This window comes from Benincasa hispida, chromosome 3, assembly GCF_009727055.1.
Source record: "Benincasa hispida cultivar B227 chromosome 3, ASM972705v1, whole genome shotgun sequence".
Taxonomy (NCBI): Eukaryota; Viridiplantae; Streptophyta; class Magnoliopsida; order Cucurbitales; family Cucurbitaceae; genus Benincasa; species Benincasa hispida.
The window spans coordinates 59,161,167-59,176,670 of NC_052351.1; the positions used below are offsets into that span (position 1 = coordinate 59,161,167).

The window sequence follows — 15,504 nt, forward strand, 5'->3', positions numbered from 1 at the left end:
GTTTCCTTCGGGATTCACCAGTTTGTGTTTCCTTTGGGACTCACCAGTTTTGTGTTTCCCTCAGGATTCACTAGTTTGTGATTCCTTCGAGATTCACCAGTTTTGTGTTTCCTTCGGGATTCACCAGTTTATGTTTCCTTCGGGATTCACCAGTTTGTGTTCCCTTCGGGGTTCACCAGTTTTGTGGGCATACTTAACTACAATAGGATAGGACTCAGTTTCTCGTTTGTTCCATTTGTTTATGTGCCATAGGTGGGTATCTAGAGGACATAGATGCCTAGCCTGACCTCAGTGGTGGGGTTACTTACTGAGTATTTCATGCTCATTCTTTCCTATGTTGATGTTTCAGATAAGGGTAGAGATGCACCGGCGATGGCTCAGCGGAATTCGTGATCGTGCCACTGGGACTAGTTTTTACTCTTCCGCATCATGAGATTTAGAGTTCTTTTCATGATTCTCTTAATGTTTAGTTTTGATGTTTGAAACTTATTATTAAGAATTGTTTTTCATATGTATTTATTAACCTTTATGATTTATGGGTACCCTATTATTTTTTTTAACAATTGCATTTAATAAATGTCTTTTGAACTTCTCTTGTTTTAATTAGCATTTATTTCAAATAACTGAGCGTCCTTTTAAATTCTATGCATGCATTTATTTTAGTAACGACCTAACCTAAGTCCTAGGGGGTCAGGTCGTTACAGTTAAATACCATGTCCGTTTTTTTCAATTATTGTCCGTGTATTCAATATAATTAATGTCCAATCCATTTTTAATGTCGATAAAAAAGTTAAAAATGACATGTCCTCAAAACCAAGGTAATCAACCTGTCCATGCACAAAATAAATTCTTAATTGCTTTCACAAATCTATAATAATTAGTCACAAAAGAGGAATTGAATGATAATTTAACTCTAAAACCAAGGTAATCAACAAATTACCAAAATTCATAAGGGTTACATAGTAAAATTAAAATTTTGTTAGATCCAAACAACTTTTATTGGTGTATAAAACAAGAGCGAGAACTTACTTTTAAACTATAAAATACAAACTAAAACTTGTAAATACCTCCCCCCCCCCCCCCTCAAAAAAAAAAAAAGAAAAACAAAATCAAAATTGCACACACACTTTTTCCATTATATAGTGTTTTCCAAATAGTCTTTCAATTGCTCCTTCGTTATGTTTCTCTCCACCATCCACCATAGATTTGATCCAAATCGAAAGCATGACTTCCTGCAAGTAGAGAAAATAGGCAAACACATATATAAGAATTCAATTACCCCACACAAAGAATTTTTGAAATTCAAGCTAGGGAACTATGAAAAGATAACACGGGAATTTATGATTTCGAGTATTCATGGGAATTTGCAAAGAAGACCAAGATATCATGTTCTGTTATAAACAAACCACACAGAAGCTCGAATCACATAATAAAAATCCAAAATATGCCAAAACATAAGCATAAGCATACAAAAGAGGAAAGGAGGAAATTAGCATCTCCAACTAAAAAGTTTTACATTATCCATATAACTAAAAAGTAAAAAGCCCCCTAAAGCAACACCAAAACTTCAAGCAACTAAAAAGCACACCAAACAAATACAAGAATTCAATCAAATGAAACCATAAAAAACATCTCCAACTAAAAGATGCTATCGAGGGTCAATCCTAGATTATCCAAACAAGATTCCAAACAAATCAATTATGATCTCAACATCTTCTTTTCATTTAATAGGAAACTACGCACAATATTAATAATACTTTAAAATGTAAAAAGGGTGATAAAGCATCAATCTGAAAGAGGCCAATGGAACTACTGAAAAGATGGAAGCCTAAAAAATAGTTTTAAAAAAATGAGTGATGTTTGTATTTATGGTTTCTATGGAACTACATTAATTCCTCCCATTAAAAGAAAAAAGTATACCATGTAAAAATTTTATTGGGTTTGGGTGCCGGATGCTAGTGGTCGGTTTTCTATCGCTAGTGCTTGGGAGAGTATACGTCCTCATCGCCCTAGGGTGTCATGAGCTGGTTTTTTGTGGGCAGGAGATGGTGTTCCGCGTCACTCCTTTTGTGCATGGTTAGTAGTGAGGGACAGGTTGGGTACGTGGGATTGGTTGAGGAGTTGGGATGTGTTGTCAAAACGGGAGTATCTTTTGTGTGGGGGAGGTTTGGAGTCGCGGGTTCATTTATTTTTTTAGTGTGGTTTTGGGAGAGAGGTGTGGTCTAGTGTGTTGCGTCAATTGGGTTTGACACATCGGGTGGCTGGTTGGGATGTAGAGTTGAGTTGGTTGTGCCGAATGGGGTCAGGTAAGGGGGTGCGTAGTAAGTTATTCCGTATTTTCTAGTGTACTTCCATATACTACATCTGGCAAGAGCATAATCGGCGGCTGATGGAGGTCGACCGAGGTCGGTGTCTGCTCTGGTTCACCTTATGGTCTCTACGGTTCGTGCTCGAGCTACTTCCTGGCAGGTTGACCTTCTTGGTCTTATCTAGTGTGTGTACGGATGTTTTTCCTTTTTGAACTTCACGTTGTTCTCTATTTTGCTGTAGCCCCTAGTTTGTGGGGTTTTGGGTTCTTTTCTCTGTCTTTCACCTTGGGTTTTTATCCTGTTGGCTTTGTTTTGGTTTTATTGCCTTGTCTTTACTTGTGCTTTGTGATCCCAGACTATGGGATCCCCTTTGTTGTTGTATAATAATATCACCTATTCTAAAAAAAATTATGGAAAGAGAACTCCCAAGAGATGATTGTAATTATAGTCTCAAAAAAAAAAAACACTAGTAAAGAATTGTAACCAAAAAATGTTGTTAGGTATGCTAGATTAGGCCCAGAAACATGAATCAAAATAATATTCATAACATGAAACGAGCAACAGAAGCCAGATTAAAATAATAGACCTTTCTTCAACCTCAGGCTTTAAATTGGGATAACCTATTTGACGTCGTGATGTGTTAAAAATCTATTTTTGAAATCAATAAAAAAAAGAAAACATAAAGAGTACGAAGCAAATAAACGACCTTTAAGCCTGAGCCATGCGTGCATCATCTCGTGAGTCAAGATAGATCCTGTCAATAACTTGAAATGAAGAAGTTACTTCACAGTCCTTTTGAAGAACATAATACACATCAAAATGTGTACTTGGATACTTTGACAAGGAAACCATATAAAACGAGAATAGCAGTAACTTCACATCAACGGATTAATCTATAAGTCTCTGTAAACAGGTCGACTATACAGTAGCCTGTGCCAATCCTCGGCCTCTTTGAGATCTGTAGATTTTGTTGAGAATATAATAACATACCACATTGAACAAATTAAATTTGTGTAATTGGAAATAGATAAATATCTAAGATATGAGAAATGTCATACAATAGCTTCATCAAGTAAAAGATAACTAGTGTCTCTTGGCTGCATCAATTAAAAAGTTAGTTCTGAGTCCAACTACAACCAACTGATGTGTGGAAAGCAATGATCAAATAGTTGTTTCACATCGAGTTCAAACCAAGATGACAAGAGCTATTTTCTAAAGATATTGTTTCTTCCTAATATGCACATGTGACTGGTAGAAGGGGAGGGGGTAAACACAATGAGACAAAAAATAATTTCGAAAAGTACCTCCATTCTTTCACAACTACAACATCTCGGAGTTCCATCTTTTTCAATTCAATAGTTGTTGGAGGGTTGTTGTTGCCATTTGAGTACACAAAGACTTAAGCTTGTCACATCACATCGTCCGAACTAGCCTAGCACAGATTCAAGCATAGCTAAACTAAAATAAACATGACCGAAAGAGTGAAGAAAGATCGTCTAGCAACATTGAATAAAAGCCAAAAACAAGAATGAAGAGAAAACAACATTTAAAATTTTGAAAGTTAATCATTCGTATCAATATGTAATCTTTTATATGAAATTCAACTTTCTACATACATTCAAGTCCAAAGCTACAAAATCATTTATATCAGTGAATGAAAGTACCTGCAAGGAGAATATATCAAGAATGTTTATCACTCAACATTGCTACAGCAAGGAAGACAGCCTTCGCAATTTTGAAATGAAATAATTCCATTGCATATGAAATACAAGCACCACAAAAATCATGCGCAACTAGGATAACCTGCATAAGTTAAGAAGATAAAAGAAATTCAGCTTCGAGGGAGTCAACTGCAAAATACAATAGCTTAATCAAAAAATAGACAATCAAAATTGAAAAACCTATCTCAATAACATTTTTTTATCAAAGTATATATATATATTTAGTAAATTGGGTTAAAAGGATGGAAACCTTTTCGCCAGCAGGAAGCTTTTCAAGGACATCCGTGAGTGGCTGCACATATTGCGAGAGATCTGTGATGTTGTTTAGATCAAATGAATGAATTCCTGAACTAGTTAAGTTTATCATCATAGCTCTATAGCCTGCTTCTTCAAGAAGAGCAATAGTTTTTATACCAACACCAAGCACCAAAACCACCTCCATGGACAAGAACAAAGTGATTTGTTTCCAAGTCATCTAGCTTTAAATCCTGTCAATTTGAAACTTATTAGAACCATAAATGCTTTTGGCAGGAAACTCAAAAAATAACCTTTTGGAACAATATGTGAAAAAGACAAACAATCAACAAAACTCTATTGATAATTTGAACAATCCAATTAGTTTGTTAGAAACTTGACACAGAAGTTCATCTATACAAACGCCATTGATTCCTATGTCCATTATATTAGTGCACTAATTCTGATTCTAAATTGAAATTGTAAGAATTAGAGACGTACAGATATATAATTAATTCATCATGTATAATTTGAAAAAGGAAAACGAAACAGTTAGTAAACAAAAATTAAGACTATCATTCTTTCCCCCTCTGTTAGCCAAAATTAATTTTCAATTATCCTCCTTGTAGTTTAAATAAGTCTACATTTAACATACAGTTGCAACAAAGTTGTTCATTAAATATAGCTTGGGAAAACAATAATTCATTTCATCGTACTTTGAACGATTATAATCTTTAAAAGCTCTCATTAGGGTCCAATCGATTAAACTTCCCACTAAAATTGGTCCAAAACTGACCCAAAAACAATCCAGTTCTCACACAGACAAAATTGAAATTCCCCAAACACAATGCACAATTTCACAATCCACTTAAATTTCAATCAACACTCATCCATCAACAATCAAAAATTGAATCCCCGATCATCCGTACCAATCACAGTCACACAATCAAGTTCAAAACTCAATTAACGTGATTAACAAGCTATTAAGGTTGAAGGAGAGGGTCAGTGAGGGAGAGAGCTCGAGAACTCGAACTCCGTGGCAAGGCATTCCAATTCTTCTTACCAGAGGTCAGCTACCGGAGCGAAGTAGAGCGATCAAACGACACAGGAAAATCGAGTGGACGTTTTTGGAAAAACACTGCCACTACCTTCAAAAGCCTACTCTAAAGTCAGCGAGTCTCCGATCTTCTCTCTCTGCGAAGAGCGCATTCGAGACCATCGGTTGCTGGAAATGAACAATAAGGGGGGTCAGGGAAGGTGTTGGTTGGATGCTTGGGCAGGTTGTGGGTTTCACGTGGAAGGATGAAAGGAGTCGCATTGGAAGGGTTTTGCGTGGGTTATGGGTAAGTGGAAGTCTGGGTATGAAAGGAAAAAGAAAATAGGGGAGAGAGGAAGTGGGAAATGAAAAAAAAAGGGGGGAGGGGGGGGGGGGAAGAAAATTGGTTTTATTTTTTTTAAAAAAAAAAAATTTGAATCTTTAATGTCAGTTTTAAACCGACATTAAAGATCCATTTTTTTTAAAAATACAAAACTGACATTATACATCCAGTTTCACTTTTTCCAACCGACTTTAAAGCCTAAAATTTTTGTAATGAACCCTTCACCCTATAGTTGTTGTACACTACATATAATTAAACTTGCACATTTGTCAAGTAATTCTATCTTTCCTTATTTTGATAACTGTGTTTGTATCACAGAATTTCTACCCAAGAATGCTGTTATGACTATATATTAATTTATAATTAATTCAATATAATTTGAACTAATTGTTAAAATAGATATATTTTATTATGTAAATATTGGGTGTGTATAATTATAATTTCTATTGTTGGATAGGTTGTTCCTTGTTTTAAGTAAATATCTTTTATACTTTTTGCATATATATGGGATTAAAGTTAATGGAAAGGTAAGGATGATCTTACATGGTATCTGGTTAGGTTAAATATTTTTCATTACTTTCCTATTTTATTTTTTTTTTCCTTCCTAATTGTTTCATCTTCTTCAACCATTTGGGTAGGATTTTCAACCGCCCCTCTAGGTTTTCACATTGCCTATTTGCCACTGTCGATATACCCTGGTTTCACATCTAAGCCACTATCATGCCACCGATTTCCCGTCTGAGTCGTCGCTAAAGGAACTCATTTTACAGAGAACTTTTGAGCGGAAGCGAATCGTCCAAATCCCATTTCGATTGAATGCATACATTGACAGTAAAATAGACAGATTACGCATAAAACATAAATTACAGAATGCTTTCTAACAATAAACAAAAGTTCAAGAAATTATACCTTTGAAGAACCCTTCTTCGCGTTAATTCCTCGAACGTTCACGAATGCGTCGAACAAGCACAAACCCACCCCTCATGAACAAATAGCAACCAAGCTCAAACCAAAAGAGGACACTACCACTTTGATACCTTGGTATTCTTGGTGTGAGATAGAAGCGGTGGGCTCTAGCTATTTTGGTTAGGAGGGCGTTTTGGAGTTGGAGGAAGACGATCAAGGAAGACAACAGTCTATCACATAGATAAGTCTCTTGAGCATTTAGTTAACTGAGTCTATCACAAAGGCACTCAAGGTTGTCGTGTAAAGTCTTAATCGTGTAACACTGGTGACGTGAAATTAACCACCAAAAACTTGATGGCTAAAATCATGTGGGACGCAATATGCGATGCATGTCTTAAGGTATGCGTTGATACTCTTGCGTCGGTGGTCATGCGTTGGAATGAAAATATGCGTTACACTTGTATGCGATGACCATGTGTTCCTATCACAAGTTTTCTTGCGCTCACACCAAGTATAAAGCGAACGCAAGTTTCTCGGGTGATCCGAGATCGAACTCAGNCGATGACCATGTGTTCCTATCACAAGTTTTCTTGCGCTCACACCAAGTATAAAGCGAACGCAAGTTTCTCGGGTGATCCGAGATCGAACTCAGGGACTTGTAACTAAATGTATACGTTAATGTGTCTTCGGTGGATGAATAAAAGAATAATGGGGGTTGTAAGCTAACCACTACTGCTACTTCTAACTAACAGACAAAGCATTGGAAGTATGAATGAGAGGTATAGACACGGCAACTGTTGACGCATAGTAAAATGCGTGGAAAATAGATAAAATGTGAGGATGTCTTCATCGCAACCCTAAGCTTGACCGCAAGGGCAACCTCAACCAATGCAAACTAATGCGATCATGCCATACACACCAGCCGCAAATGCACGTGATTTGTAATAGAAAACAGAACTTATTTCTAAGTCTCCATTCTTGCCTATGCAATCTTAATCTAGCTCTCCTGAGTCTCAATTCTAACCTAGCTCTTCAAGTCTTAGATTCTTTCTTTAGATTCTCTCCCAAGTAGCTCTAAAGGTGTGTTGGACGCATGCATAAGACAAGGTAACCACAAAAGCCTGGTTGACGTAAGATTATTCCTATTCCTAGTGAACACTTGCTTACATTGCTTAATGCGACCAACCACTTGCCCTCCCGGGCAGTTAGTTGCTGTTGATTTTACTCATAGACAAGCATTGTGTCTGCCTATAGACAGGCATTGCTACAGCTTCACACTAAGCAAATAAGGTTTTCTCACACACTCACACAACGCACACCTCCCGGTGGTTTGCTACATGCTTCATATTCCTATGCCGCATGACTAAGTATGCGATACTCTAGCAATCTTACTCAATGATGCGATGAAGTTAAGCATGCTAAGTAAAGGAAGATGGAGATGGAATTGAAGGAAATATAGAAATGCATTGATCACAAAATGTATTAATCCTTTAAGCCAAAATGTAATACAATACAATATAAGAAAAGAAGAGAAAATGAAAGGACTAGCTGGAAGCAATGTCTTGCTTCCAGCAGATGTGTGTCAAGGCTGCCGGTGGTGCCATGGATGGGCGGTGGAGCAGACTCTCTCGAGCTCTAACTCCGACAAAGGCTCCGATCGTCACTCGGAATGGATGAAGGAGAAGAAGAACTCTCAAGCTTTCCTCTCACACATTCGTCTGGATCACAAGGATCTGCCCTAAGGCAAGCCTCAGGCGAAAAACCGTGGATTCTTTGAAATTCTGCTCAGCGGCTTCTATTTATAGAGCTTGATCGCCGACAGCATTAATGGACCTGCTTTGATTCTGACATTCTCGGCGTGTTGGTCCTTTTCTGAATTCTCTGCTGCTAACGGCGTGGTAGGTGAAATGTCAACATCATCTTTTGATTTTCTTGAGATATGCGTTGATGTTTGCATTCCACCAACCTTGCATTCATCCCACTATTATGGTCATCATCCTGTAGCCGCAATGTTGCAATGACCGCATTCGCTTGATTACTGCAACTTCTACACGATGACTGCAATCGCTTGATTACCGCAACTTCTACACGATGACCGCAATCGCTTGACGATCGCAACTCCTATGCGATGGACGCATGCGATTGATTACCACAACACCCATGCATTGAACATTTGTGTTCGTCTTTGCGATGGAGAAATTCTCCGCATGCGGTCGTCTTTGTGATAGCCCGACTTCCGCTTATGCGCTCGCATCCTGCATTAGCTATAAAGATAGACAATTAAATGCATAATAATGCATAATAGTGGGTTAGCCGAGATTCTTAATGTTGAACGACACAAACTTATTTTCTCATGAATTCCTAACATAATTGTCGTATATTCTACTTAACAGCCCTCATAATTCTAAATAAAAGGCCTAAGATGACGTGCATTTCTACATGTCATCACACCCTCAAACTTAGAATCATGTTTGTCCTCAAGCATGTGTTATACTCAAGAAATTCTCAACTATGGCTTTCCTTTGCGATGACCAACCTCTCAAAATATAATTTGCTCATACCTCTAACCATGGCCACAACGCTTTCCTCCACTTCGACTGCTTCTTCAAAAAGATATTTTCTAAGTTTAAATCTGGCAAGTCTTTGCTCAAAAAATTTTTATTCATTCACCGCAACTTTGCGTTTAGCTTTTGAGAATGCGTTCGTTTAAAACACTTCAAAAAAAATTTGCGATTACTTATTAAAATGTGGCATTGAACCTGGTTACGCTCTTCGTTTTGGCTTGCCTCCACGTGTGTCATGCGAGCATCCAACTATGGGTAAGTGTCTTTCACAACTTAACTCTTATCAACATGGGTTTCCCCATTGCGTTGACAGTGGAGTTGTTATTCTCAAAATTCTTTTTCTTTTTTCTTTTTTTTTTTAAGATGATCGAAATGTAATGAACATAATTCTCTAGGATTGCTGCCACCCCCAAACCTCGAGGTTGGCAGTGTTTCCACTGCAAAGCTAAAAACAAAATCAACAGGAATGCGGTAACAAATGTTTGAACAAAGGTTTGCACACAATAAAACTTAGACTTTCAAATTTTGAAGAAACTTTTAAAAGTAATGTGAGCCTTGTGATGCTTAGTTAGCAGATGCGGTGAATTATACGTACCATCATAGATGCATCGCAAAGGAACACAATCGAACAAGGAGAATTTCAAAAGGATAATGCATAAAAGATAACAAGAAAAGAACCTTAAGTGGAATAACACATGCGATGATGCGTTGGAATTCATGCGATCAAAGCCATGCGTTGAGGGGTGGAGGGAATTCTTTTGTTGTAACTGTGCACCGAGGAGAATTATTGTTTTATTGTTGCACCTACAAGGAGCAAACGCACCACAACCAAGGAAGCAACCGCATATCCAAAATAACAATAAAAACAAAAATAAACTAAACTAAGAAAGCAAGGTAAAGATAGAGTAGAAGACGTCCCTGGAGAAATTGGAGTGATGTCACCGTAAGGAGTCTTCCATGCAGGAGATTGCTCTCAACTGCTTAGGCCAAGAGCTTTCCCTGACCATTGGAACTTCCGGCAATTGGTGGGTGCATGCAGCTATCATGCGCTTAGAACTACCTTCAGCTCATGTGACTGATTGCCCTTTTACCTTGGGATCAATACTAGATTTTGGCGCATCGCTTACACTTCAATATTGTTTGTAACTTGGTCGCATAAGCTACAATACTCCCAAGATAAAAAGGTTTCCTGCAGAGACACAAAACTTAACAAACAATTAGCTACCAAGTCCCCGGCAATGGTGGCAAAAACTTGGTGATGTGAAATTAGCCACCAAAAACTTAATGGCTAAAATCATGTGGACGCAATATGCGATGCATGTCTTAAGGTATGCGTTGATACTCATGCGTCAGTGGTCATACATTGGAATGAAAATATGCGTTACTCTTGTATGCGATGACCATGTGTTCCTGTCACAAGTTTTCTTGCACTCACGCTAAGTATAACGCGAACGCAAGTTTCTCGGGTGATCCGAGGTCGAACTCAGATACTTGTAACTAAATGTATGCGATAATGTATTTGTGGGGGATGAATAAAAGAATGATGGGGGTTGTAAGCTAAACACTACTTCTACTCCTAACTAACAGACAAAGCTTTGGAAGTATGAATGAGAGATAGAGACACGGCAACTGTTGACGCATAGTAAAATGCATGGAAAATAGATAAAATGTGAGGTTGTCTTCATCACAACCCTAAGCTTGATCGCAAGGGCAATCTCAGCCAACGCAAACTAATGCGATCATGCCATACACACCCATTGCAAATGCACGTGATTTGTAATAGCAAACAGAACTTATTCCTAAGTCTCCATTCTTACCTATGCAATCTTAATCTAGCTCTCCCGAGCCTCGATTCTAACCTAGCTCTCTCAAGTCTTAGGTTCTTTCTTTAGACTCTCTCCCGAGTAGCTCTAAAGGTGTGTTGGATGCATGCATAAGACAAGGTAACCGCAAAAGCCTGGTTGATGTAATATTATTCCTATTCCTAGTAAACACTTGCTTACATTGCTTAATGCAACCAACCACTTACCCTCTCGGGCAGTTCGTTACTACTGATTTTACTCATAGACAAGCATTGTGTCTGCCTATAGACAGGCGTTGCTACATCTTCACACTAAGCAAATAAGGTTTTCTCACACACTCACACAACGCACACCTCCCGGTGGTTTGCTACATGCTTCATATTTCTATGCCGCATGACTAAGTATGCGATACTCTAGCAATCTTACTCAATGATGCGATGAAAGTTGAGGATGCTAAGTAAAGGAAGATGGAGATGGAATCGAAGGAAATATAGAAATGCATTGATCACAAAATATATTAATCCCTTAAGCAAAAATGTAATACAATACAATATAAGAAAAGAAGAGAAAATGAAAGGACCAGCTGGAAGCAATGTCTTTCTTCCAGCATATATGTGTCAAGGCTGTCGGTGGTGCCATGGATGGGCAGTGGAGTAGACTCTCTCGAGCTCTAACTCCGGCGAAGGCTCCGATCGTCACTCAAAATGGATGAAGGAGAAGAAGAACTCTCAAGCTTTCTTCTCACACATTCGTCTGGATCACAAGGATCCACCCTAAGGCAAGCCTAGGCGAAAAACCGTGGATTCTTTGAAATTCTGCTCGGCGGCTTCTATTTATAGAGCTTGATCGCCGACAGCATTAATGGACCTGCTTTGATTCTGACATTCACGGCATGTTGGTCCTTTTCTGAATTCTCCGCTGCTAACGGCGTGGTAGGTGAAATGTCAACATCATCTTTTAATTTTCTCAAGATATGCGTTAATGTTTGCATTCCACCAACCTTGCGTTCATTCCACTATTATGGTCATCATCATGTAGCCGCAATGTTGCAATGACCGCATTCGCTTGATTACCACAACTTCTACACGATGACTGCAATCGCTTGACGATCGCAACTCCTATGCGATAGACGCATACGATTGATTACTGCAACATCCATGCATTGAACATTTGCGTTCACCTTTGCGATGGAGAAATTCTCCGTATACGGTCGTCTTTGCGATAGTCGGGCTTCCGCAACACCCATGCATTGAACGTTAGCTACAAAGATAGACAATTGAACGCATAATAACGCATAATAGTGGGTTAGGCGAGATTCTTAATGTTGAACGACGCAAACTCATTTTCTCATGAATTCCTAACATAATTGCCGCATATTCTGCTTAGTAGCCCTCATAATTCTAATTAAATGGCCTAAGATGACGTGCATTTCTGCATGTCATCAAACACTAACTCTAATTTTTGGAAAAATAAAATCACATTTTTTTATCTCAAAAGCCACAAAACAGCTTAACTTCCCACTAAAGGTGGTTAGAGAGAAAAAGGGAATAATTATCCAATAATTAAAAATTATAAATAAATATGATAACTAACTTATCATATTATATTTATAACCTATAGTTTTAATATTGCATCACATACAATATATAAACCATAGTTCTTTTTCTCTATTTTATGGCATTTAATATAAATCATATTTATATTAAATTTAACAACTATGAATCTCATTCAGAGAAAATATATTTGAATCATATTCAAATATTTATTCCTCCAATTAATGTATCAAATACATTATGTCAATTATATCATATATAATTGAATTAATTCAAATATATCATATATAATTAAATTCCCTCTTATTGTTTGAACATTTCAAATTAACCCAAAAATTGATTCTCAACTAAATCCTTTGAGCTACCAAGGAAACCTTATGAACCTGTAGCTTGAAGCTCCAACTATACGTGAATAAATAATTAAACTCTTTAATTATTTTATCCACCATTTGTTAACTGTCGGGCACTCCACTAAAGACCGATAACTGCACTCTTCGTACTATAGATATTTCTGTGTCCATTGGATATAACAAGTCAACAGTATGATGACCCTTCACAAATTGCTCGTAAGTACAACTGGACCAAATTACCGTTTTGCCCCTGTAGTTACATCTAACTCCTTAAGTACCACTGATTCCTCTAATGAACAATAGATCATAGTCTCACTATGACTAAACCTTTCTCGGGCTAAGAGAAGGTGTGGCGCCATATTGTTCAAGCCCTGGAATCAGCCCTTAAGGGGGAGCAATTTATCTACTTACCTCACTTCGGGGAAGGAGTGAATTCTATCTTGTGTAGCTGAGTTCCCAGCTCCCCAATCAAATGAATCCCAAAATGGTAGGCTTGTTAATTTTACACAAATCCACCTTCATATATTTAAATCATATTTAAATATTAATTCTCCAATTCCGTTTAATTCTATATCTCATATATTACTAATTCCTTTCATTCTGATTATGGCCTCCAACGATCCGAGATTAATTGGCTAAACTCATTAAACCGAATTAATCCCCATTCGTTAACTAATGGGACACTTCACTAAAGCTCATAGTTGAACTCCCCTTACTATAGATATATTATGTCCACTCGATATAACCATGATTAGTAAGTTAACCCTTCATAATAACAGTTGGGTCAAATGTTTGTTTTACCCCTGAGATTACCTCTCGTCCCTTAAGTCCCACTGATTCTCTAATGAATAATTGATTTGTGATCCCATCAACAAACCGAATCTCTCTCGGGCCAATGAGAGGGTAGGGCCCTTTGTTCAAGGCCCGAAGTCAGCATTTAAGGGAACAACCCCTCTACTATCCCTAGAAATGGTGCGTGAATTCCATCTTGCACTCTATGTCCCCAGCTATCTATCAAGTCTTACCCCTAAAATGGGAGTTTATTGAGCCGACACTGTTAAGCCAACCCCCACCTATGCAAATTTAAGGATAATCCTGAATAAACAAGAGTTCATAGTTAGCTCTATTGGGATTGATGTCTTAATTCTCCCAGAGTCTTGTTGTTTCCAAAAGATACACATTGTTTAATGAATAAAATAAGTGTTATTTAATTTTGGCATTTACTCATATCCAATAAACAAAGCTCCTTGGTTATCTTATGTGAACTTAAGCATGTATATGTGATAACCTAAATAGGTCTGATAGTATAAGGATTAAGGTGGGATACCTGATCTTTGTGACATTATGGATACGACCCGCTTTGTAGAGGTTTGCAAGTGTTGTAAACTACTACAGATGGTAGATCCTGACCATTCATGTGGAGACGTATGAGCGGGGGTGTCCTATACAAAGAGTTTTTATAAGAGTTGGACCACGAGATGACAAGACTCTGTATATAACATCGTTAATACTAGAGACTTGCATCTGACCTAAACGACCATAGGTGACACGACCTTAATCCTGAGTGTTTTGTGAACTCCTCCTGCCTTTGACGGCGATCCTTTGATTAGTATGGGTGAGAATGGCCAGATTGCCAACTCAACATGCCCAACTTTTTGGGGACTTGTCTGATCTGGGAGTTGGTAACTCAATTCATAATATGGAATTCACTTCTTTCCCGAAGTAGGGATAAGTAGAGAGATTGCTCCCTTAAGGGTTGATTCCGGGGCTTAAACATAGTGGCCATAGCTTCTCTTTGGAAGAGAAGACTCAGTCATAGTAGGACTATGATTTATGTTCATTAGAGGGATTAGTGATACTTAAGGAGACAAATGTAACTACAGGGGCATAACGGTTATTGGCCTAGTTGTACTTACAAGCGATCTATGAAGGGTTGTCGCACTGCTAATTGGTTAAGATGGACACATAATATATCTGTAGTGAGGAGAGTTCAGCTGTTGTCTTTAGTGGAGTGCCTGACAGTTAACGGATGGTAGATCCTGTGACTAAAGAGTTTAGTCAGTTATTCATGTACCGGTTGAGCTTCGGATCTACAAGTCCATAAGGTCCCTTAGTAGCTTGGATTCATGTTGAAGGATCAGTTCTTGGTGTTGATTTGAAATGTTCAAATTGACAAGAGGTATCTTGATTATATATGATATAATCAGTATGATGTATAAGATACATCTAGTGGAGGATTGATGTAAATGAAGTTTACATTAAGTACTATGGAATAGGAAAAGAACTATGGTTTATATGTTTCATGAGATGAAATATTAAAAATATAGGTTATAAATATAGTATGATAAGTTGGTTATAATTTATGTTTATAATAATATTAACATGATCGTTTACCTTGGGCCAGCGATCGTCTAGCAAAAGCTATGCGATCGTTTAGTAAACACTGCATGATCGTTTAGCTCGCCCAGCCATCGTTTAGTAAATCTGTATTTACTTGAAGACTTCCATGAGTTTCTTTTTCGTCGGAGAGAAAACTCAAATTCTTTTCGAAACTTTTATGAAAAAACTTCTTTTTCAAAATAGGAAATCGATTTCCTTTTAAACTCATGGTTACCCATGATTCACTCACCCACTACTTTGGTTTTTTAAAAAAGAAAAAAAAGGTAATTATATTATCTAATAAATT

The 15,504-nt window shown here is 37.6% G+C and overlaps 1 pseudogene; it reads right to left on the reverse strand.

Annotated features, from left to right (window-relative positions):
- Positions 1-3,518: 3,518 nt before the first annotated feature.
- LOC120073649 overlaps positions 3,519-15,504 on the reverse strand; it is a 20,660-nt pseudogene continuing 8,674 nt past the window's right edge.